Source organism: Zalophus californianus, chromosome 17 (assembly GCF_009762305.2).
Source record: "Zalophus californianus isolate mZalCal1 chromosome 17, mZalCal1.pri.v2, whole genome shotgun sequence".
In the NCBI taxonomy this organism is placed as follows: domain Eukaryota; kingdom Metazoa; phylum Chordata; class Mammalia; order Carnivora; family Otariidae; genus Zalophus; species Zalophus californianus.
Window position 1 is genome coordinate 37,285,919 of NC_045611.1, and position 24,948 is coordinate 37,310,866.

The window sequence follows — 24,948 nt, forward strand, 5'->3', positions numbered from 1 at the left end:
TCTTTATTTCCTTGTTGACCCATTCATTTTTGGAAGCATGCTCTTTAGCCTCTATGTATTTGAGTTCTTTCCAACTTTCCTCTTATGATTGAGCTCTAGTTTCAAAGCATTGTGGTCTGAAAATATGCAGGGAATTATCCCAGTGTTTTGGTACCGATTGAGACCTAGGATGTGATCTATTCTGGAGAATGTTCTATGGGCACTGGAGAAGATTGTGTATTCTGTTCTTTTGGGATGGAATGTTCTGAATATGTCTGTGAAGTCCATTTGGACCAGTGTGTCATTTAAAGTCTTTATTTCCTTGATGATCTTTTGCTTAGATAATCTGTCCATTTCAGTGAGGGGGGAGTTAAAGTTCCCCACTATTATTGTATTGTTGTTGTTGTGTTTCTTTGCTTTTGTTATTAATTGGCTTATAAAATTGGCTGCTCCCATGTTCGGGGCATAGATATTTACAATTGTTAGATCTTCTTGTTGGATAGACCCTTTAAGTAGGATATAGTGTCCTTTCTCATCTCTTACTATAGTCTTTGGTGTAAAATCTAATGTTTCTGATATAAGGATTGCCACCCCAGCTTTCTTTTGGTGTCCATTAGCATGGTAAATGTTTTTCCACCCCCTCACTTTCAATCTGAGGGTGTCTTTGGGTCTAAAATGAGTCTCCTGCAGACAGCATATCGATGGGTCTTGTTTTTTTATCCAATCTGATACCCTGTGTCTTTTGATTGGGACATTTAGCCCATTTAATTTCAGGGTACCTATTGATAGATATGAATTTAGTGCCATTGTATTGCCTGTAAGGTGACTGTTACTTTATACTGTCTCTGTTCCTTTCTGGTCTATGTTGTTTTTTGTGTCTCTCTTTGCTTAGAGGACCCCTTTCAATAATTCTTATAGGGCTGGTTTTATGTATGCAAATTCCTTTAATTTTTGTTTGTCCTGGAAGGTTTTTATCTCTCCTTCTATTTTCAATGACCACCTAGCTGGATACAGTATTCTTGGCTGCATATTTTTCTCATTTAGTGCTCTAAATATATCATACCAGTTTTTTCTGGCCTTCCAGGTCTCTGTGGATAGGTCTCTTGCCAATCTAACATTTCTACCATTGTAGGTTACATATCTCTTCTCCCATGCTACTTTCAGGATTTTCTGTCTCTGAGACTCTTAAGTTTTACTATCAGACATCGTGGTGTTGACCTATTTTTATCGATTTTGAGAGGGGTTCTCTGTGCCTCCTGGATTTTGAGGCCTGTTTCCTTCCCCCAAATAGGGAAGTTCTATGTGAACCGTTGTGTTTCATTTCATTTGTTTCCATGAATTATTTTAAATCTTCTTTAATTTCCTGGTTGACCCATTCATTCTTTAGTATGATGCTCTTTAGCCTCCATGTATTTGAGTTCCTTACTACTTTTCTCTTGTGATTGAGTTGTAGTTTCAAAGCATTATGGTCTGAAAATATGTAGGGAATGATTCCAATCTTTTGTTACTGCTTGAGACCTGATTTGTGACCTAGGATGTGATCTATTCTGGAGAATGTGCCATGGGGACTAGAGAAGAATGTGTATTTTGTTGCTATGGGATGGAATGTTCTGATTATTTCTGTGAAGTATTTGGTCCAGTGTGTCATTTAGAGTCTTTATTTCCTTGTTGATCTTTTGCTTAGGTGATCTGTCCATTTCAGTGAGGGGGGTGTTAAATTTGCCCACTATTATTGAATTGTTGTTGATGTGTCTCTTTGCTTTTGTTATTAATTGGCTTATATAATTGGCTTTTCCCATGTTAGGGGCAGAGATATTTATAATCATTAGAGCCTCTTGTTGGCTAGATCCTTTAAGTAGGATATAGTGTTCTTCCTCATCTCTTATAGTCTTTGGTTTAAAATCAAATTTGTCTAATATAAGAATTGCTACCCCAGCTTTCTTTTGATGTCCATTAGAATGGTACATGGTTTTCCTCCCCTTTACATCAATCTGGGGATATCTTTAGGTCTAAAATGAGTCTCTTCCAGGCAGCATATCAATGGGTCTTTTTTTTTTAATCCAATCTGGTAATCTGTGTCTTTTGATTAGGGTTTTTAACCCATTTACATTCAGGGTAACTATTGAAAGATATGATTTTAGTGTCATTTTATTGCCTGTAAGGTGACTATTACTGTATATTGTCTGTGTTCCTTTCTGGTCTATGTTCCTTTTAGGCTCTCTTTGCTTAGAGGACCCCTTTCAATATTTCTTGTAGGGCTGGTTTTGTGTTTGCAAATTCCTTTAGTTTTGTTTGTCCTAGGAGCTTTTTATCTCTCCTTCTATTTTCAATGACAGCCTAGATGGATATAGTATTCTTGGCTGCATATTTTTCACATTTAGTGCTCTGAATTTATCATGCTAGTGTTTTCTGGCCTGCCAGGTCTCTGTGGATAGGTCTGTTGCCAATCTAATGTTTCTACCATTGTAGGTTACATATCTCTTCTCCCGAGCTGCTTTCAGGATTTCCTCTTTGAGACTCATAAGTTTTACTATTAGATGTCGTAGTGTTGCCCTATTTTTATTGATTTTGAGGGGTGTTCTCTGTGCCTCCTAGATTTTGATGCCTGTTTCCTTCCCCAAATTAGGGAAGCTCTCTGCTCTAATTTGCTCCATGTACCTTCTGCCCCCTCTCTCTTTCTTCTTCTTCTGGGATCCCAATTATTCTAATATTGTTTCATCTTATGGTATCACTTTTCTCTCAGATTCTGCCCTTGTGATCCAGTAGTTGTTAATCTCTCTTTTTGTCAGTTTCTTATTTTCCATCACTTGGTCTTCTATATCACTAATACTCTCTTCTCCCTCATTTAACCTAGGAGTTAGAGCCTCCAGTTTTTATTTATTTTTTATTGTTATGTTAATCATCATATATTACATCATTAGTTTTTGATGTAGTGTTCCATGATTCATTGTTTGTGAATAACACCCAGTGCTCCATGCAGAATGTGCCCTCTTGAATACCTATCAAGAGGCTAACCCATCCCCCTAACCTCCTCCCCTCTAGAACCCTCAGTTTGCTTTTCAGAGTCCATCATCTCTCATGGTTCATCTCCCCCTCTGACTTACTCCTCTTCATTCTTCCCCTCTTGCTATCTTCTTTTTCTTTTTTCTTAACATATGTTGCATTATTTGTTGCAGAAGTACAGATCTGTGATTCAACAGTCTTGCACAATTCACAGCGCTCACCATAGCACATACCCTCCCCAATGTCTATCACCCAGGCACCCCATCCCTCCCACCCCCCACCACTCCAGCAACCCTCAGTTTGTTTCCTGAGTTTAAGAATTCCTCATATCAGTGAGGTCATATGATACATGTCTTTCTCTGATTGACTTATTTCTCTCAGCATAACACCCTCCAGTTCCATTCAAGTCATTGCAAATGGCAAGATCTCATTCTTTTTGATGGCTGCATAATAGTCCATTGTGTATATATACCAGATCTTCTTTATCCATTCATATGTCGATAGATATCTTGGCTCTTCCACAATTTGGCTATTGTGGACATTGCTGCTATAAACATTGGGGTGCACGTACCCCTTCGGATCCATACATTTGTATCTTTGGGGTAAATACCCAGTAGTGCAATTGCTGGATCGTATGGTAGCTCTATTCTCAACTGTTTCAGGAACCTCCATACTGTTTTCCAGAGGGGTTGCACAAGCTTGCATGCCACCAACAGTGTAAGAGGGTTCTCCTTTCTCCACATCCCCACCAACATCTGTCGTGTCTTGCCTTGTTAATTTTAGCCATTATGACGGGTGTGAGGTGGTATCTCATTGAGGTTTTGATTTGGGTTTCCCTGATGCCGAGCGATGTTGAGCACTTTTTCATGTGTCTGTTGGCCATTTGGATGTCTTCTTTGGAAAAATGTCTGTTCATGTCTTCTGCCCATTTCTTGATTGGATTCTTTGTTCTTTGGGTGTTGAGTTGGATAAGTTCTTTAAAGATTTGGATACTAGCCCTTTATCTGATATGTCATTTGCAAATATTTTCTCCTATTTTGTCGGTTGTCTTTTAGTTTTGTGGACTGTTTCTCTTGCTGTGCAAAAGCTTTTTATCTTGATGAAATCCCAATAGTTCATTTTTGCCCTTGCTTCCCTTGCCTTTGGCGATGTTTCTAGGAAGAAGTTGCTGCGGCTGAGGTCGAAGAGGTTGCTACCTGTGTTCTCCTTTGGGATTTTGATGGACTCCTATCTCACGTTTAGATCTTTCAACCATTTGGAGTCTATTTTTGTGTGTGGTGTAAGGAAATGGTCCAGTTTCATTCTTCTGAATGTGGTGTCCAATTTTCCCAACACCATTTGTTGAGGAGACTTTTTGCCATTGAATATTCTTTCTTGCTTTGTCAAAGATAAGTTGGCCATAGAGTTGAGGGTCCATTTCTGGGCTCTCTATTCTGTTCCATTGATCTATGTGTCTGTTTTTTGTTCCAGTACCATACTGTCATGATGATGACAGCTTTGTAATAGAGCTGGAAGTCCGGAATTGTGATGCCGCCAGCTTTGCTTTTCTTTTTCGATATTCCTCTGGCTATTCGGGGTCTCTTCTGGTTCCATCCAAATTTTAGGATTATTTGTTCTATTTCTTTGAAAAAAGTGGATGGTATTTTGATGGGGATTGCATTGCATGTGTGGATGGCTCTAGGTAGCATTGACATCTTCACAATTTGGTTCTCCCAATCCATGAGCATGGAACGTATTTCCGTTTCTTTGTGTCTTCTTCAATTTCTTTCATGAGTACTTTATAGTTTTCTGAGTACAGATCCCTTGCCTTTTCGGTTAGATTTATTCCTAGGTATCTTATGGTTTTGGGTGCAATTGTAAATGGGATCGACTCCTTGATTTGTCTCTCTTCTGGCTTGTTGTTGGTGTATAGGAATACCACTGATTTCTGTGCATTGATTTTATAGCCTGCTACTTTACTGAATTCCTGAATGAGTTCTAGAAGTTTTGGGGTGGAGTCTTTTGGGTTTTCCACATAAAGTATCATTTCATCTGGAAAGAGTGAGAGTTTGACTTCCTCTTTGCCGATTTGGATGCCTTTGATTTCTTTTTGTTGTCTGATTGCTGTGGCTAGGACGTCTAATACTATGTTGAAGAGCAGTGGTGAGAGTGGACATCCCTGCCGCGTTCCTGACCTTAGGGGAAAAGCTCTCAGCTTTTCCCCATTGAGAATGATATTCGCTGTAGGTCTTTCATAGATGGCTTTTATGATATTGAGGTATGTACCCTCTATCCTGATAGTATGAAGACTTTTGATCAAGAAAAGATGCTGCACTTTGTCAAATGCTTTTTCTGCATCTATTGAGAGGATCTTATGATTCTTGTTCTTTCTTTTGTTAATGTATTATATCATGTTGATTGATTTGCGGATGTTGAACCATCCTTGCAGCCCGGGGATAAATCCCACTTAATTGTGTTGAATAATCCTTTTAAAGTACTGTTGGATCCTATTGGCTAGTAGTTTGGTGAGAATTTTTGCATCCATGTTCATCAAGGATATTGGTCTGTAATTTTCCTTTTGGATGGGGTCTTTGTCTGGTTTTGGGATCAAGGTAATGCTGACCTCATAAAATGAGTTTGGAAGTTTTCTTTCCGTTTCTATTTTTTGGAACAGTTTCAGGAGAATAGGTATTAATTCTTTTTTAAATCTCTGATAGAATTTCCCTGGGAAGCCATGTGGCCCCGTGCTTTTGTTTGTTGGGAGATTTTTGATTCCTGCTTCAATTTCCTTAGTGGCTATAGGTCTGTTCAGGTTTTCTATTTCTTCCCGGTTCAATTTTGGTAGTTGATCTAGCTCTAGGAATGCATCCATTTCTTCCAGGTTATCTAATTTGCTCTCATAGAGTTGTTCATAATATGTTCTTATAATTGTTTGTATTTCTTTGGTGTTAGTTGTGAACTTTCCTGTTTCATTCATGATTTTGTTGATTTGGGTCATTTCTCCTTTCTTTTTGATCAGTCTGGCCAGGGGTTTATGAATCTTCTTAATTCTTTCAAAGAACCAGCTCCTAGTTTCATTGATCTGTTCTACTGTTCTTTTGGTTTCTATTTCATTGATTTCTGCTCTGATCTTTATTATTTCTCTTCTCCTGCTGGGTTTAGGCTTTATTTGCTGTTCTTTCTCCAGCTCTTTTAGGGGTACGGTTAGGTTGTGTATTTGAGACCTTTCTTGTTTCTGAGAAAGGCTTGTATTGCTATATACTTTCCTCTCAGGACTGCCTTTGCTATATCGCACAGATTTTGAACTGTTGTGTTTTCATTTTCATTGGTTTCCATGAATTTTTTTAGTTTTTCTTTAATTTCCTGGTAGACCCATTCATTCTGTAGTAGGATGCTCTTTAGCCTCTATGTATTTGAGTTCTTTCCGACTTTCCTTTTGTGATTGAGCTCTAGTTTTAAAGCATTGTGGTCTGAAAATATGCAGGGAATGATCCCAAACTTTTGGTACCAGTTGAGACCTGATTTGTGACCTAGGATGTGATCAATTCTGGAGAATGTTTCATGGGCACTAGAGAAGAATGTGTATTCCGTTGCTTTGCGATGGAATATTCTGAATATATCTTTGAAGTCCATTTGGTCCAGTGTCATTTAAAGTCTTTATTTCCTTGTTGATCTTTTGCTTAGATGATCTGTCCATTTCATGAGGGGGGTGTTAAAGTCCTCCACTATTACTGTATTGTTGTCAATGTGTTTCTTCGCTTTTGTTATTAATTACCTTATATAATTGGCTGCTTCCGTGTTAGGGGCATACATATTTACAATTTTTAGATCTTCTTGTTGGATAGACCCTTTACATAGGATATAGTGTCCTTCCTCATCTCTTATTACAGTCTTTGTTTTAAAATCTAATTTGTCTGATATAAGGATGGCCACCCCAGCTTTCTTTTGGTGTCCATTAGCATGGTAAATGGTTTTCCACCTCCTCACTTTCAATCTGGGAGTGTCTTTGGGTCTAAAATGAGTCTCTTGCAGACAGCATAATGATGGGTCTTGTTTTTTAATCCCATCTGATAGTCTGCGTCTTTTGATTGGCGCTGAGCCCATTTACTTTCAGGGTAACTATTGAAAGGTATGAATTTAGTGTCATTGTATTGCCTGTAAGGTGACTGTTACTGTATAGTGTCTCTGTTTCTTTCTGATCTATGCTGCTTTTAGTGTCTCTCTTTTCTTAGAGGACCCCTTTCAATATTTCTTGGAGGGCTGGTTTCCTGTTTGCAAATTCCTTTAGTTTTTGTTTGTCATGGAATCTTTTGATCTCTCCTTCTATTTTCAATGACAACCTAGCTGGATATAGTATTCTTGGCTGCATATTTTTCTCGTTTAGTGCTCTGAAGATATCTTGCCAGTCCTTTCTGGCCTACCAGGTCTCTCTGGATAGGTCTGTTGCCAATCTAATATTTCTACCATTGTAGGTTACATATCTCTTCTCCCGAGCTGCTTTCAGGATTTTCTCTTTTCTCTGAGACTCGCAAGTTTTACTATTAGATGTCAGGGTGTTGACCTATTATTATTGATTTTGAGAGGGGTTCTCTGTGCCTCCTGGATTTTGATGCCTGTTTCCTTCCTCACATTAGGGAAGTTCTCTGCTATTATTTGCTCCAATATACCTTCTGCCCCTCTCTCTTTTTCTTCTTCTTCTTCTTCTGGGATCCCAATTATTCTAATGTTGTTTCATCTTATCATATCGCTTATCTCTCGAATTCTGCCCCCGTGATCCTGTAGTTGTTTATCTCTCTTTTTCTCAGCCTCTTTATTTTCCATCATTTGGTCTTCTATATCGCTGTTTTTCTCTTCTGTCTCTTTTATCCTAGCAGTTAGTGCCCCCATTTTTGATTGCACCTCATCTATAGATTTTTTGATTTCGACTTGGTTAGATTTTAGTTCTTTTATTTCTCCAGAAAGGTTTCTCTAATAACTTCCACGCTTTTTTCAAGCCTAGCTAGTATTTTTAAAGTCATGATTCTGAACTCTAGGTCCTACATCGTACTAATGTCTGTATTGAGTAGGTCCCTGGCTGACAGTACTACCTCTTGTTCTTTTTGCTAAGGTGATATTTTTCGTCTTGTCATTTTGTCCAGAGGAGAGTAGATGAATGAGAGAACAAAATGCTGACAGGTTAATAACGTCCCAGGAAATATACTGTATAGAAATCAGAAAATACCTGAAACCAGGGGAAAAGAAAGTGAAAAAAAGAAAAAAGAAAGAGAAAAAAAAAGAAAATAAAAGATAAAAACAAAAACAGGAGAATACAAAAAAAGCAGAATATGATCAAATATGATCAGGCTAGTGCATAAATCAGTGCCACAGACTAGATTTTGGGCGTATTTTGGTTTGTTAGAAAAAAGTACCTCCTAACATTTTAAAGGAAGAAAGACATATAGGTACAAAATAAGGGTTGATACAATGAAGGGATGGAAGATGAGTATAAAGATGAAAATTATAAAAGATTTTATAAAAGGAATTGATGATAAGTTTTTTGAAAAAAGAAAGAAAAGATTTAAAAAAAAGAAGAAGAAAAAAGGGAGAGAATGTGATCAGGCAGGAGACTAGAACAAAACCATACACTAGTGATTCAGGGTATATTTTGATCCTTTAGAAGAAACTGTATCTCAAAATTTAAAGAGAGAACAATTTATATATATATATACCAAAAATAATGTTAACTACTATGAAGGGATAAAATCTGACTCTAAAAATGAAAAATAAAAAATGTTTTTTTTTTAAAAAGGGATTGATAAGATGTTGGTTGCAAAAGGGAAAAAGAAAAATTAAAAAAAACAGTTAAAAAATTAACTTTGATGAATTAATGAATCATGGTAAAAAAAAAAAAGCCATGAATTCTATGTGCAGTATTCCCCTAGCACTGGAGTTCTCCCGTTCTCCTTGATCGGTAAACTTGGTCTTGTCTTGCTGGCTGTTCATGCTGATCTTCTGGGGGAGGGGCCTGTTGTCGTGGTTTCCAAATATCTTTGCCAGAGGCTGAATTGCCCCACTCTTGTCGGTCCGGGCTAAGCAAGTTGCTCGGGTTTGCTCTTAGGAGCTTTTGTTCCCTGCAAGCTCTTGGTACAACTTTGGAGGACCCGGGCGAAAATGGTGGCCTCCCAATCTCCACCTGGAGGAGCTGAGAACTCGGGGCCCCACTCCTCAGTGCACCCCCAGAGAGAAGCAATCACTCCCGTCTCCCTGGTCTCCGGCCGCACTCCGTGCTCAACCGGCCTGTGACCGAGCATTTGTATCTCTGCCACCCGACCCTATGTGGAGTCTCCAAACCCAGCAGATCCCTGCGGTGCGTTCCCGCGCCGCTCTCCTGGGGGAGAAAGGGGAGCCTCCCCAGCTCTGCCACTTGTTGGGTCCCTGCTGGAGGAGCAGTGGCCCGACTGGGCTGCGGATCACAGTTTATGTCAACCCTGAGCTGATAGCGTGCGCCTCGGCTCCGTCTCTGCAGCCGGCTTCCCCGCTCCAATACCTGGGAGCTCTGGCGCACTCAGGCACCCCTGGTCTTTCTTTGACCCCAAGGGTCCTGAGACCACACTGCCCTGGGAGGATTCCACCCCCCGCTTAGCCACTGCAGTGATGTCCCTCAGCGGAGCCAACTTCTAAAAGGTCCGATTTTGTGCTCTGCGGCTCTATCACTTGCCATAAACGGCCAGTGGAGGCCCCCTCCCCCGCCGTCTATCCTCCCAAATATCGCCTCAGATTCACTTCTCCGCACGTCCTTCCTTCCAGGAAGTGGTCGCTTCTCTGTTCAGAGAGTTGTTGTTACTCTCCTCTTCGATCTCCTATTGAGTTCGTAGTGGTTCAGAATGGTTTGATCCCTATTCAGCTGAATTCCTGAGACCAGAGGAAATCTAGGTCTCCTACTCCTCCGCCATCTTGCTTCTCATCCTAGAGCCTCCATTTTTTATTGCACCTCATTAATAGGCTTTTTGATTTTGACTTGGTTAGATTTTAGTTCTTTTATTTCTCTAGAAAGGGTTTCTCTAATATCTTCCATGCTTTTTTCAAGCCCAGCTAGTATCTTTAAAATCATCATTCTGAACTCTAGTTCTGACATCTTACTAATGTTCGTATTGATTAAGTCCCTGGCAGTTGGTACTGCTTCTTGTTCTTTTTTTTTTCTTTTTGAGGTGATTGTCTTGTCATTTTGTCCAGGGGCAAATAGATGAATGAGAGAACAAAATGCTAACAGGGTAACAATGACCCCAGAAAAATATACACTTAAGAAATTACAAGAGACCTGAAACCGGGGGAAAAGAAAGGGAAAGAAAGAAAAAAGAAAAAAAACCGAAAAAGATAAAAAGAAACAAACAAACAAAAAAACAATATGATCAAATATGATCAGGTTTGTGCATAGATCAGTGCTACACCCTCGATTTGGGGGGTATTTTGGTCTGTTAGAAGAAAGTGCCTCCCAAAATTTTAAAGAAAAATAAACATATATGTACAAATATAAGGGTTAATACAATGAATGGATGGAATATGATTGTAAAGATGAAAATTATAAAAGATTTTATAAAAGGAATTGTTAAGAAGTTGGTTGAAAAAAGAAAAAAGAGGATTTAAAAAAAAACAGAAAGGGAGAGAATGTGATCAGGCAGGAGACTAGAACAAAGCCATACACTAGAGATTTAAGGTATATTTTGTTCTGTTAGAAGAAACTGTATCTCAAAATTTTAAAGAGAGAACAACTGATATATATATACCAAAAATAAGGTTAAGTACTATGAAGGCATAGAATATGACTCTAAAAATGAAAAATAAAATAGATTTTTTAAAAAAGAAATTGATAAGATGTTCGTTGAAAAAGGGAAAAAGAAAATTTCAAAAGAAAGGAAAAAGAAAGTAAAAAAAATTAACTTTGAAAGACTAAAGAATCATGGGAAAAAAGCCATGTATTCTACGTGTAGTATTCTCCTAGCGCTGGAGTTTTGCCATTCTCATTGCATGGTAAACTTGGTCTTGGCTGTCTGTTCTTGCTGATCTTTTGGGGGAGGGGCCTGTCGCAGTGGTTCTCAGATGTCTTTGCCAGAGCAGAATTGCCCTGCCCTTGCTCGGGACCATGCTAAGTAATCTTCTCATGTTTGCTCCCTGGAGCTTTTGTTCTCTCCAGGGGAGAACAGTTTTGGAGGATGAGGGTGAAAATGGTGGCCTCCCAATCTCTGCCCCAGAGGAGCTGAGAACTCGGGGCCCCACTCCTCGGTGAGCCTCCAGAGAATAGCAGTCAATCACTCCTGTCTCCCCATTCTCTGGCCACACTCCATGCTCACCCAGCCTGTGACTGAGCATTTCTATCTCTGGCACTCGTCCCGGTTTGGAGCCTCCAAACCCAAAAGATCCCTGTGGTGCGCTCCCTTGCCTCTCCTCCTAGGGGAGGAAGAGGAGTCTCCCCGGATCTGCCACTTGTTGGTTCCCTGTTGGAAGATCAGTGGCCCGACTTTCCCACGGATCATGGTTTATGGCAACCCCAAGCTGAAAGCCCACTCCTCAGCTCTGTCTCTGCAGCCAGCTTCCCTTCTCCAATACGTGGGTGCTCTGCTGCACTCAGTCATCCCCGGTCTTTCTGTGACCCCAAGGGTCCTGAGACCACACTGTCCCGAGAGGGTTCCATGACCCACTTAGCCACTGGAGCGACGTCCTTTAGCGGAGCCGACTTCTAAAAGTTCCAATTTTGTGTTCCGCTGCTCTATGATTTGCCAGAAGCGGCCGCCGGAGGCCCCCTCCCCCACCATCTATCCTCCCAAATTTTGCCTCAGATTCACTTCTCCCCACGTCCTACCTTCCAGAAAGTGGTCTCTTTTCTGTTCAGAGAGTTGTTGCTATTCTTTTCTTCAATCTCCTGTTGAGTTCGTAGGTGTTCAGAATGGTTTGATCCCTATCCAGCTGAATTCCTGAGAGCAGAAAATACAGGTCTCCTACTCCTCCGCCATCTTGCTCTGCCCTTTCGATCATAAGATTCATATCCTTTCTTTTATAAATATGGTGTATCACGTTGACTGATTTGCAAGTATTGAAATAAATCCTACTTGATTGTGGTGCATGATTCTTCATTTTCTATTTCTTGGAATAGTTTAAGAAGGATAGGTATTAACTCTTCATTAAATGTTTGGTAAAATTCGCCTTGAAGTCATCTGGCTCTGGACTTTTGTTTTTCTGGAGATTTTTTATTGTTGGTTCAATTTCTTTGCTAGTTATCAGTGTGTACAGTTTTCTATTCCTCCTGTTTCAGTTTTGATAATTTTTATGTTTCTAGGAATCTTTCCATTTCTTCCAGGTTGTCCAATTTGTTGGTATATAGTTTCTCATAATGTTCTCTTATAATTGTTTGTATTTCTGTGGTGTTGGTTCTTATTTCTCCTTTCCCATTTGTAATTTCATTTAGTTGAGTCCTTTCTCCTTTTTTGATAAGTCTGGCTTGAGGTTTATCAAAGGAAACCTGGCAAGCCAGAGGGGGTGGCATATTTTTTCATGATATTGACATTTATCAATTTATTTAATTTTTTCAACAAACTAGCTCCTGGTTTCATTGGTCTATTCTTTTTTTTTTTTAGCGTCTATATACTTTATTTCTGCTCTTAGCTTTATTACTTCTTGTCTTCTGCTGGCCTTAGACTTCATTTGTTGTAGCTCCTTTAGGTGTAAGGTTAGGTTATTTATATGAGGGTTTTCATGTTTCTTTAGACAGGCCTTTTTTGCTATATACTTCCCTCTTAGGACCACTTTTGCTGCATCCCAAAGGTTTTTGCCTATTGTGTTTTCATTTTCATATGTTTCCATGTATTTTAAAATTTCTTCTCTGTGAACATTGTCTATCAGTAATGTACTCCCCACTGTGTGCCACAGGTATTCTTCAAATCACTGTGTCCATGCTGTCTGTCCCTAGGTTGTTTGCCTACCTTCTCTCCAGGAGCAGCACAGTGCACTCCGGGCTCTATCCCAGCCAAGCTCACTGGCCTTTACAACTCCAGGTTTTAAGCTCCACTGGTTGCAAGAACTCACATAATTCAGCCCCTCTCATTTTCCAAGCCAATGGCTTTGGGGAAACATTCTCCTTGTGCATTTGTCTATGTGATCCCCCCTCCCTTCTCCACAACCACAGCTCCCTCCCTCCCCTCCATAACACCTGTGATCTCTTTTTCCCCTAAACCCCATCTCCACACTTCCTGCCTTCCTTGATGTGGCCTCTCCTCTCCCTTTAGTTGTGGAGTTTGTTCTGTTGGTCTTCAGGTTGATTTCTGGGGTATTTAGGATGATTTGACAGTTATCTAGTTGTGTTCATGGGATGAGAAGAGTTTAGGGTCCTCCTGCTATGCCACCATCTTCCCACCCCTACACTATGAACTAGTTTTGATAGGAAAAGATCGTCACCTGTGAGTTGATACAAGGACAACAGCTGCATAGAATTGGGCAGTTTCAGCTTTAGGGAAGGCCCAGTGGTGTAGTCTCCATGCATGTCTGTCAGCTGATGTTAACATTGACAAAATTTGCAGGAATCATCATTGGTCAAGGCTACAGGTGTCTGTAGTGGCTGTAAGGGCTTGGTGTCTTCAGAGACAAAGGCTGGGGACCACCTCATCTCTTTTTCTCCCATGGGGGATATTTTTGGCCAAGGGTATTCCTCTTGGCACCAGATCCAGTTTGTGAAAACACTTACACTGTTGGTGGCATTTGTACCTGATCCACAGCTGCCTGTGAAGCAGTTGCAGAGCTAGGGACTCAAGTGTAAGCACTCATGGAGCAACTATGAATTCAAGGTCTAAGGTTGCTGGCTAACTCACCGAGGCAATAATATGTGAGACACAAAGATGCATGCCTAACAGCTAAAATCTAAGGTCTGAAGTACAGAGACATGCAGAGAAACAGTGGTTCTGAGTTCTGTGGTGCCAAGTAGACTGCAGCAATGTTGGCTCTAGTACCTGAGACACAGCTGCACACAGAGCAACCATGGGGCCAGAATCGGAAATGTACACTCTAGATTCATGCAGAACAGTCACAGAGCTGGGGTCTAGAGCTCAAATGCACATGAGGCAGCCTTGGAGCTGCGATCTTAAGTGAAGGTGTATGCAGAACAGTCATTGAGATGCACGCTAATGAACACTATAGGTCCTTTTGCTGTTGCTGTGAAAGCTGCATGAATCTAAAGCTATTGCAAGGGCTGCTGAGGTCCTCTGAAGCAAAGGCTGTGGGAGCTTCTCTGCAGAGTAGGCCACTGGGGACCATGATGACATCTGCCATGTGGCTGATGCTGATAGCCTCCACCCTTCATCTTTGGTCTTAGCTATCTTCAGACATCAACTTTAAGCTGACCTCCCTAATGATTCTTTCTGTGTGGTTATTCTCCTTTTTTTGCTCTATTGTGTTGCTATAGGTTCTTTTTGTTTTTTTATTTCTAAAAGTTGTTCAAGTTTTATTGGGAAATAATTGAATATATCACTGTACAAGTTTATGACATGCAGCATGTAATGACAATCAGCATGATGGCTTGATTTACATATGTTGTGAAATGATTACAATAGCATCAGCTAATATCCATCTTCTAACATAGATACAATAAAAGGAAAAGAAAGAAAAAAAGGGAGACTGAGGAGCAAGATGGCAGAGAGTAGGAGACTTAAATTTCATCTGGTCCCAGGAATTCAGTTAGATAGGGATCAAACCATTCTGAACACCTACAAACTCAACAGGAGAGCAAAAAAAAAAAAAAAAAAAAAATAGCAGCAACTCTCTGAACAGAAAAGCGACCACTTTCTGGAAGGTAGGACATGTGGAGAAGTGAAACCAAGGTGATATTTGTGAAGATAGGCTGCAAGGGGAGGGAGCCTCCATCAGCCGGCTATTAGCAAGTGATAGAGCAGCAGAGCACAAAATCAGAACTTTTAGAAGTCTGCTCTGCTGAGGTATGTCACTCTAGTGGAATCCTCACTGGGACAGTATGGTCTCAGGACCCTCGGGGTCACAGAAAGAACAGGGGTGCCTGAGTATTGCAGAGCTCCCAGGTATCGGAATGGGGAAGCCGTCTGCAAAGATGGAGCTGAGAAGTGGCTATCAGCTCAAGGTTTCCATAAACCGTGATCCAAGGCACAGTCAGGCCACTGCTGTTCAAGCAGGGACCCAACAAGCGGCAGATCCGGGAAGACACCCCTTCCTCTCCCAGGACGAGCAGTGCAGGAGTGCACTGTAGAAATCAGCTGGGTTTGGAAACTCCAAACAGGGCCATGTGCCAGAGATAAAAATGCTCAGTCACTAGCTGGGTGAGCATGGAGTGTGGCCAGAGACCAGGGAGACAGGAGTGACTGGCTGCTTTTCTCTGGGGGCTCACTGAGGAGTGGGGCCCCAAGTTCTCGCTCCTCCAGGGCAGAGATTAGGAGGCCGCCATTTTCTTTCTGGTCGTCCAAAGCTGTATGGAAATCGTTCAGGGAACAAAAGTTACCGAGAGCAAACCTGAGCAGATTACTTAGCCAGGCCCCTGGCAAGGGTGGGGCAATTCTGCCTCAGACAAAGACATTTGAGAATCACTGCATCAGCACCCCCCCAAAAGATCAGCAAGAACAGCCAGCCAAGACCAAGTTTACCAGTCAATGAGAACTGCAGAACTCTAGAACTAAGGAAATACAACACATAGAATTCATGGCTTTTTCCCCCAAGATTCTTTAGTCTTTCAAAGTTAATTTTAAATTTTCTTTATTTTTTTTCTATATTTTTGGAACTTTTCTTTTTCCCTTATTTAACCAACATCTTATCAATCCCTTTTTTAAAAATCTTTTTTATTTTTCGTTTTTAGAGTCATACTGTATCCCTTCATTTTAGTAAACCTTATTTTATATATGTGTGTGTGTGTGTGTGTGTGTGTGTGTGTGTGTGTGTGTGTGTGTGTGTGTATGTGTTCTCACTTTACAATTTTAGGATATAGTTTATTCTAACCGACCAAAATATACCCTAAATCTCTAGTATATGGCTTTGTTCTACTCTCCTGCCTGAACACATTCTCTCCCTTTTTTTTTTTGTTTTATGTTTTCAAATTACTTCTTTCTTTTTTTCAACCAACTTCTTATTTTATCAATTTTTTATAAAATCTTTTATAATTTTCATCTTTACAGTCATACTCCATCCCTTCATCATATTTACCCTTATTTTTGTACACATGTAAGTTTTTCTTTCTTTAAAAATTTAGAAGGCACTTTCTTCCAGCAGACCAAAATATGCCCAAAATCTAATGTGTGGGAATCATGGAACACTGCACCAAAAACTAATGATGTAATATATGGTGATTAACATAACAATAAAAAAATAAAAAAAATCTAATGTGTGCAACTGATCTATTCACCAGCCTATTCATATTTGATCATAATCTTTCTTTTCTTTCATTCCCTTTATTTTCTCCCCAGTTTCAGATCTCTTCTGATTTGTTTAGTGTATATTTTTCTGGGGCCAATGTGACCCAGTTAGCATTTTGTTCCCTCATTCATCTATTGTCCTCTGGAAAATATGACAAGACAGAAAAACTCACCTCAAAAAAAAGAACAAGAGGCAATACCAACTGCCAAGGACCTAATCAGTATGGACATTGGTAAGATGTTGGAACTAGAGTTCAGAATGACGATTATAAAGATACTAGCTGGGTTTGAAAAAAGCATGGAAATTATTAGAGAATCCTTTGTGGAGAAATAAAAGAAGTAAATTCTAACCAAGTCGAAATCAAAAAGGATATTAATGAGGTGCAATAAAAAATGGAGGCTTTAACTGCTAGGATAAATGAGGCAGAAGAGAGAATTAGTGATATACAAGACCAAATGATGGAAAATAAAGAAGCTGAGAGAGAAACAACTACTGGATTACAAAGGCAGAATTCAAGAGATAAGTGATACCATAACACATCACAATATTAAAATAATTGGGATCCCAGTAAAAGAAGAAAGAGAGAGAGAGGCAGAAGGTATATTGGAGCAAATTATAGCAGAGAACTTCCCTAACTTGGGGAAGGAAACAGGCATCAAAATCCAGGAGGCACAAAGAATCGCCCTCAAAATCAATAAAAATAAGTCAACATACCAACATCTAATAGTAAAACTTATGAGTCTCAAAGAGGAAATCCTGAAAGCAGCTCGGGAGAAGAGATATGTAACCTACAATGGTAGAAACATTAGATTGGCAGCAGACCTATCCACAGAGACCTGGCAGGCAGAAAACACTGGCATGATATATTCAGAGCACTAAATGAGAAAAATATGCAGCCAAGAATACTATATCCAGCTAGGTGGTCATTGAAAATAGAAGGAGAGATGAAAAGCTTCCAGGACAAACAAAAACTAAAGGAATTTGAAAACATGAAAACAGCCCTACAAGAAATATTGAAAGGGGTCCTCTAAGCAAAGGGAGCCTAAAAGTAACATAGACCAGAAAGGAACACAGACAATATACAGTAACAGTCACATTACAGGATACAATGGCACTAAATTCATATCTATCAATAGTTACCCTGAATATAAATGGGCTAAATGCCCTAATCAAAAGACACAGAGTATCAGATTCCATAAAAAAAGACCCATTGATATGCCGTCTGCAAAAGACTCATTTTAGACCCAAAGACACCCCCAGATTGAAAGTGAGGGGCTGGAAAACCATGTACCATGCTAAAGTACACGAAAAGAAAGCTGGGGTGGCAATCCTTATATTAGACAAATTAGATTTTAAAACAAAGACTATAATAAGAGATAAGGAAAGACACTATATCCTAATTAAAGGGTCTATCCAACAAGAACTAACAATTATAAATATCCCTGCTCCTAACATGGAAGCAGCCAAATTCATAAGCCAATTAATAACTAAAGCAAAGAAACACATCAACAACAATACAATAATAGTGGGGGACTTTAACACCCCCCTCACTGAAATGGACAGATCATCTAAGCAAAAGATCAACAAGGAAATAAAGGCTTTAATTGACACACTGGTCCAAATGGACTTCACAGACATATTCAGAACCTTCCATCCCAAAGCAACAGAATACACATTCTTCTCTAATGCCCATGGAACATTCTCCAGAATAGAACACATCCTAGGTCACAAATCAGGTCTCAATCGGTACCAAAACATTGGGATCATTCCCTGCATATTTTCGGACCACAGGGCTTTGAAATTAGAACTCAGTCACAAGAGGAAAGTCAGAAAGAACTCAAATACGTGGAGGTTAAAGAATGAATGGGTCAACCAGGAAATTAAAGAAGAATTTAAAAAATTCATGGAAACCAATGAAAATGAAAACACAACTGTTCAAAATCTTTGGGATGCAGCAAAGGCAGTCCTAGGAGGAAAATATATAGCAATAGAAGCCTTTCTCAAGAAATAAGAAAGGTCTCAAATACACAACTTAAACCTACACCCAAAGGAGCTGGAGAAAGAACAGCAAATAAAGCCTAAACCCAGTGGGAGAGGAGAAATAATAAGGATCAGAGCAGATATCAATGAAAATGAATCCAAAAGAGCAGTAGAACAGATCAACGAAACTAGGAGCTGGTTCTTTGAAAGAATTAATAAGATTGATAAACTCCTGGCCAGACTTATCAAAAAGAAAAGAGAAAGGACCCAAATAAATAAAATAATGAATGAAAGAGGACAGATCACAACCAACACCAAAGACATACAAACAATTATAAGAACATATTATGAGCAACTATATGTCAACAAATTAGATAATCTGGAAGAAATGGATGCATTCCTAGAGATGTATCAACTACCAAAACTGAATCAGGAAGAAATAGAAAATCTGAACAGACCTATATAACCACTAAGGAAATTGTAGTCATCAAAATCTCCCAACAAACACAAGCCCAGGGCTAGATGGCTTCCCAGGGGAATTCCACCAAACATTTAAAGAAGAATGAATACCTATTTTTCGGAAACAGTTCCAAAAAACAGAAATGGAAAGAAAACTTCCAAATGGGTTTTATGAGGCCACCATTCCCTTGATCCCCAAACCAGACAAAACCCCACAGAAAAGGAGAATTACAGACCAATATCCTTGATGAACATGGATACAAAAATTCTCAGCAAAATACTAGCCAATAAGATCCAACAGTACATTAAAAGGATTATTCACCATGACCAACTGGGATTTATTCCTGGGCTGCAGGGTGGGTTCAACATCTGCAAATCAATCAATGTGATACAAACATTAATAGAAGAAAGAACAAGAACCATATGGTCCTCTCAATAGATGCAGAAAAACCATTTGACAAAGTACACCATCTTTTCTTGATCAAAACTCTTCAGAGTATACGCATAGAGAGTACATACCTCAATATGTTAAAAGCCATCTATGAAAAACCCACAGCGAGTCTCATTCTCAATGGGGAAAAACTGAGAGCTTTCCCCCCAGGGTCAGGAATGTGGCAGGGATGTCCACTATCACCTTTGCTATTCAAGATAATACTAGAAATCCTAGCCACAACAATCAGACAACAAAGAAATAAAAGGCATCCAAATCGGTAAAGAAGTCAAACTCTCACTCTTCGCAGTTGATATGATACTTTATGTGGAAAACCCAGAAGATCCACCCCAAAATTGCTAGAACTCAGACTGGAATTCAGTAAAGTGGCAGGATATAAAATCAATGCACAGAAATCAGTGGCATTCCTATACACCAACAACAAGACAGAAGAAAGAGAAATTAAGGAATTGATCCCATTTACAATTGCACCCAAACCATAAGGTACCTAGGAATAAATCTAACCAAAGCAGCAATGAATCTGGACTCAGATAACTATAGAATACTCATGAAAGAAATTGAAGAAGACACAAAGAAATGGAAAAACGTTCCATGCTCATGGACATGCATCATTGACATATTGTGAAGATGTCAATGCTACCTAGAGCAATTTACACATTTAATGGAATCTTATCAAAATACCATCAACTCTTTTCAAAGAAATGGAACAAATAATCCTAAAATTTGTGTGGAACCAGAAAAGACCCTGAATAGCCAGAGGAAGGTTGAAAAAGAAAAGCAAAGCTGGAGGCATCACAATTCTGGACTTCCAGTTCTATTACAAAGCTGTCATCATCAAGACAGTAAGGTACTGGCACAAAAACAGACACATAGATCAATGGAACAGAATCGAGAGCCCAGAAATGGACCCTCAACTCTATGGTCAACTTATCTTTGACAAAGCAGGAAAGAATGTCCAATGGCAAAAAGACAGTCTCTTCAACAAATGGTGTTGGGAAAATTGGACAGCCACATGCAGAAGAATGAAACTGGACCATTTCCTTACACCACACACAAAAATAGACTCCAAATGGTTGAAAGACCTAAACGTGAGACAGGAGTCCATCAATATCCTAAAGAAGAACACAGGCAGCAACCTCTTCGACCTCAGCCACAGCAACTTCTTCCTAGAAACATCCCCAAAGGCAAGGGAAGCAAGGGCAAAATGAACTATTGGGACTTCATCAAGATAAAAAGCTTTTGCACAACAAAAGGAACAGTCCACAAGACCAAAAGACAACCGACAGAATGAGAGGAGATATTTGTAAATGACATATGAGATATGAGATATCCAAAATCTATAAAGAACTACTTAAGCTCATCACCCAAAAAACAAATGATCCAATCAAGAAATGGGCAGAAGACATGAACAGACATTTTTACAAAGAAGACATCCACATGGCCAACAGACACATGAAAAAGTGCTCAACATGGCTTGTCATCAGGGAAATCCAAATCAAAGCCCCAATGAGATATCACCTTACACCAGTCAGACTGGCTAAAATTAACAAGTCAGGAAAAGACAGATGTTGGCTGGGACGCGGAAAATGGGGAACCTTCCTACACTGTTGGTCAGAATGCAAGCTGGTGTAGCCACTCTGGAAAACAGTATGGAAGTTCTTCAAAAAGTTGAAAATAGAGCTACCATATGATCCAGCAATTGCACTCCTGGGTATTTACCCCAAAGCTACAAATGTAGGGGTCTGAAAGGGTATGTGCACCCCATTGTTTATAGCAGCATTGTCCACAATAGCCAAACTATGGAAAGAGCCGAGATGTCCATCGACACACGAATGAATAAAGAAATGCGTCATATATATACAACTGAAAATTTGCAGCCATCAAAAAGAATGAAATCTTGCCATTTAGAATGATGTGGATGGAACTGGAGGTTATTATGCTGAGTGAAATAAGTCAGTCAGAGAAAGACATGTATCATATGACTTCACTGATGAGGAATTCTTAATGTCAGGAAACAAACTGAGGTTTGTTGAAGTGGTGGGGGGTGGGAAGGATGGGGTGGCTGGGTGATAGACATTGGGGTGGATATGTGCTCTGGTGAGTGCTGTGTATTTTGTATGACTGTTTAATCACAGACCTGTACCTCTAAAACAAATAATACATTACATGTTTAAAAAAAGAAGGAGAAGAATATATCAGGAAGGGAAAAATGAAGGGGGAAATTGGAGGGGGAGACGAAGCATGAGAGACTATGGACTCTGAGAAACAAACTAAGGGTTCTAGTGGTGAGGTATGTTGTGGGAATGGGTTAACCTGGTGATGGGTATTAAAGAGAACACTTACTGACTGGAGCACTGGGTATTATATGCAAACAGTGAATCATGGAACACTACATCTAAAACTAATGATGTGTTGTATGGTGATTAACATAACATAATAAAAAAAAGAGAGAGAGAAAAAAAGAATAAACCAAAGAAGTAAAAGATCTGTACTCTGAAAATTATAAAATGCTGATGAAGGAAATTAAAGATGATAGAAAGAAATGGAAAGACATCCCATGCTCATAGATTGGAACAAATATTGTTAAAATATCCATACCCTCAAAAACAATCTATACATTTAATGCAACCCCTATTAAAATACCAACAGGCTTTTTTACAGAGCTAGAACAAACAATCCTAAAATTTATATTGAACTGCAAAAGACTTGGAATAACGAAAGCAACCTTGAAATACAAAAACAAAGGTGGAGGTATCAGAATTCTGGACCTCAAATTATATTAAAAAGCTGTCGTAATCAAAACAGTGTGGTACTGGCACAAAAATATACATAGTTCAGTGGAACAGAATAGAAAACCCAGAAGTGAACCCACAACTATATGGCTAATTAATCTTTAAGCAGGAAACAATATCCAAATGGGGAAATAAGTGTCTCTTCAACAAATGGTTTTGGGAAAACTGGACAGCAAAATGGAAGGAATGAAACTGCACCAGTTTCTTACACCATACACAAAAATGAATTCAAAATGGGTAAAAGACCTAAATGTGAGCCCTGAAACCATACAAATCCTAGAAAAGAACATAGGCAACAATCTCTTTGATATCCGCCATAGCAGCTTCTTTCTAGATATGTCTCCTGAGGAAAGGGAAACAAAGGCAATATAATAAACTATTGAGACTTTATCAAAATAATGATAATAATAATAAACTTCTGCATAGTGAAGGAAACAGTCAACATAACAAAAAGGTAACCTACAGAATGGGAGAATATATTTGTAAATGGTATATTGGATAAAGGATTAGTATCCAAAATACAGAATCTATAAAACTCAATACCTCTTCAAAATGAATAATTCAAATAAGAAATTGTCAGAAGACTGAATAGGTATTTTTCCAAAGGAGACATCCAGATGGCTAGCAGACAAATGAAAACATGCTCAGTATTACTCATCATCAGGGAAATACAAATCAAAGCTACAATGAGATATCACCTTACAACTGTCAGAATAGCTAAAATCAACAACACGAGAAAGAACAGGTGTTGGCTAGGATGTGGATAAAGGGGAACCCTTGTGCACTGTTGTTGTGAATGCGAACTAGTGCAGCCACTCTGGAAAAAAAAGGAGTTTCCTCAAACAGTTAAAAATAGAAGTATTCTGTGATCCAGCAATTGCACTTTTAGGTATTTACCTAAAGGATACAAAAATACTAATTCAAAGGGATACATGCACCCTAATGTTTATAGCAACATTATCTATAATAGCCAAATTATGGAAACAGCCCATGTGTCCACTGATAGAAGAATGGCTACTTCATCAAGATAAAAATGTTTTGCACAGTGAAGGAAACAGTCAACAAAACAAAGAGGCAACCCACAGAATGGGAAAAGATATTTGCAAATGACACTACAGACAAAGCACTGATTTCCAAGATCTATAAGGAACTTCTCAAACTCAACACCCAAAAAACAAATGATCAAGTCAAAAAATGGACAGAAGACACAAACAGACTCTTCTCCAAAGAAGACATACAAATGGTTAACAGAAACATGAAAAAGTGTTTATCATCATTAGTCATCAAAGAAATTCAAATCAAAACCACATTGAGATACCACCTTACACCAGTTAGAATGACAAAAATTGACAAGGCAAGAAATAACAAATATTGGAGAGGTTGTGGAGAAAGGGGAACCCTCTTACACTGTTGGTGAGAATGCAAGTTGGTACAGCCACTTTGGAAAACAGTGTGGAGGTGCCTCAAAAAATTAAAAATAGAGCTACTCTCTGACCCAGCAATTGCACTACTGGATATATACCCCAAAGACACAGATGTAGTGAAAAGAAGGGCCATATGCACGCCAATGTTCATAACAACAATGTCTGCAATAGTCAAACTGTGGAAAGAGCCGAGATGTCCTTCAACAGATGAATGGATAAAGATGTGGTCCATATAAGGAATATTACTCAGCCATCAGAAAGGATGAATACCCAACTTTTACCTCAACATGGATGGGACTGGAGGAGATTATGCTTAGTGAAATTAGTCAAGTAGAGAAAGTCAATTATATGGTTTCACTTATTTGTGGAATGTAAGGAATAGCATGGAGGACATTAGGAGAAGGAAGGGGAAAATGAAGCAGGGGAATCAGAGGGGAAGACGAACCATGACAGACTATGGACTCTGAGAAACAAACTAAGGGTTTTAGAGGGGAGGGTGGCGCAGGGATAGGTTAGCCCAGTGATGCGTATTAAGGAGGGCACGTACTGCATGGAACACTGGGTGTATATGAAAACAATTAATTGTGGATCACTATATCAAAAATTAATGATGTATGGTGACTAACATAACATAACAAAATTAAATTAAATTTAAAAAAGAAGAATGGATAAAAATTATATATATAAAATGGAATATTATTCAGCTATAAAAAATAATGAAATCTTGCCATTTGCAACATGGATGTAGCTACAGAATATAATGCTAAATGAAATAAGTCAGTCAGGGAAAGACAAATACCCTACGATTTCAGTCATATGTGGAATTTAAGAAACAAAACAAATGAGCAAAGGGATAAAAAATATAGAGAGATAAAACAAGAAACAGAATCTTAACTATAGAGAACAAACTGATGGGGAAAGTGGGTGGGAGAATGGGGTTAAATAGGTGATGGGGATTAAGGATTGCACTCATTGTGATCAGCACTGGGTGTTGTATGAAAGTGTGGAATCACTATATTGTGCACCTGAAACTAATATTACAATGTATGTTAACTAACTACAATTTAAATAAAAACTTGAAACTAGTGCACAAAATATGGAACAGGTGACTACACCATTGAATAGGTAGACATTAACACAAGACTGTAAGAAACATGAACGATCAAGGAAACATTATGCTACCAAAGGAACACAATAATTTTTCCAGTGACTAACCTGAAAGAAACGATTATGCATTACTGGACAACTACTTCAAAATTATTATTTTAAGGAAGTTCAGTGAGCTACAAGAAGACACAGATAGTCAAATCAACAAAATCAGAAAAACAGTACATGAACAAAATGAGAAGTTCATCAGAAAGATAGAAATTGTTCAAAAGAACCATGGAAATTCTGGAGGTGAATACAATGGCTGAAATTTACAATGCAATAGGGAACATCAATGTCAGGTTTGATTATGTAGGAGAAAGAATCTGTAATCTCAAAGAGG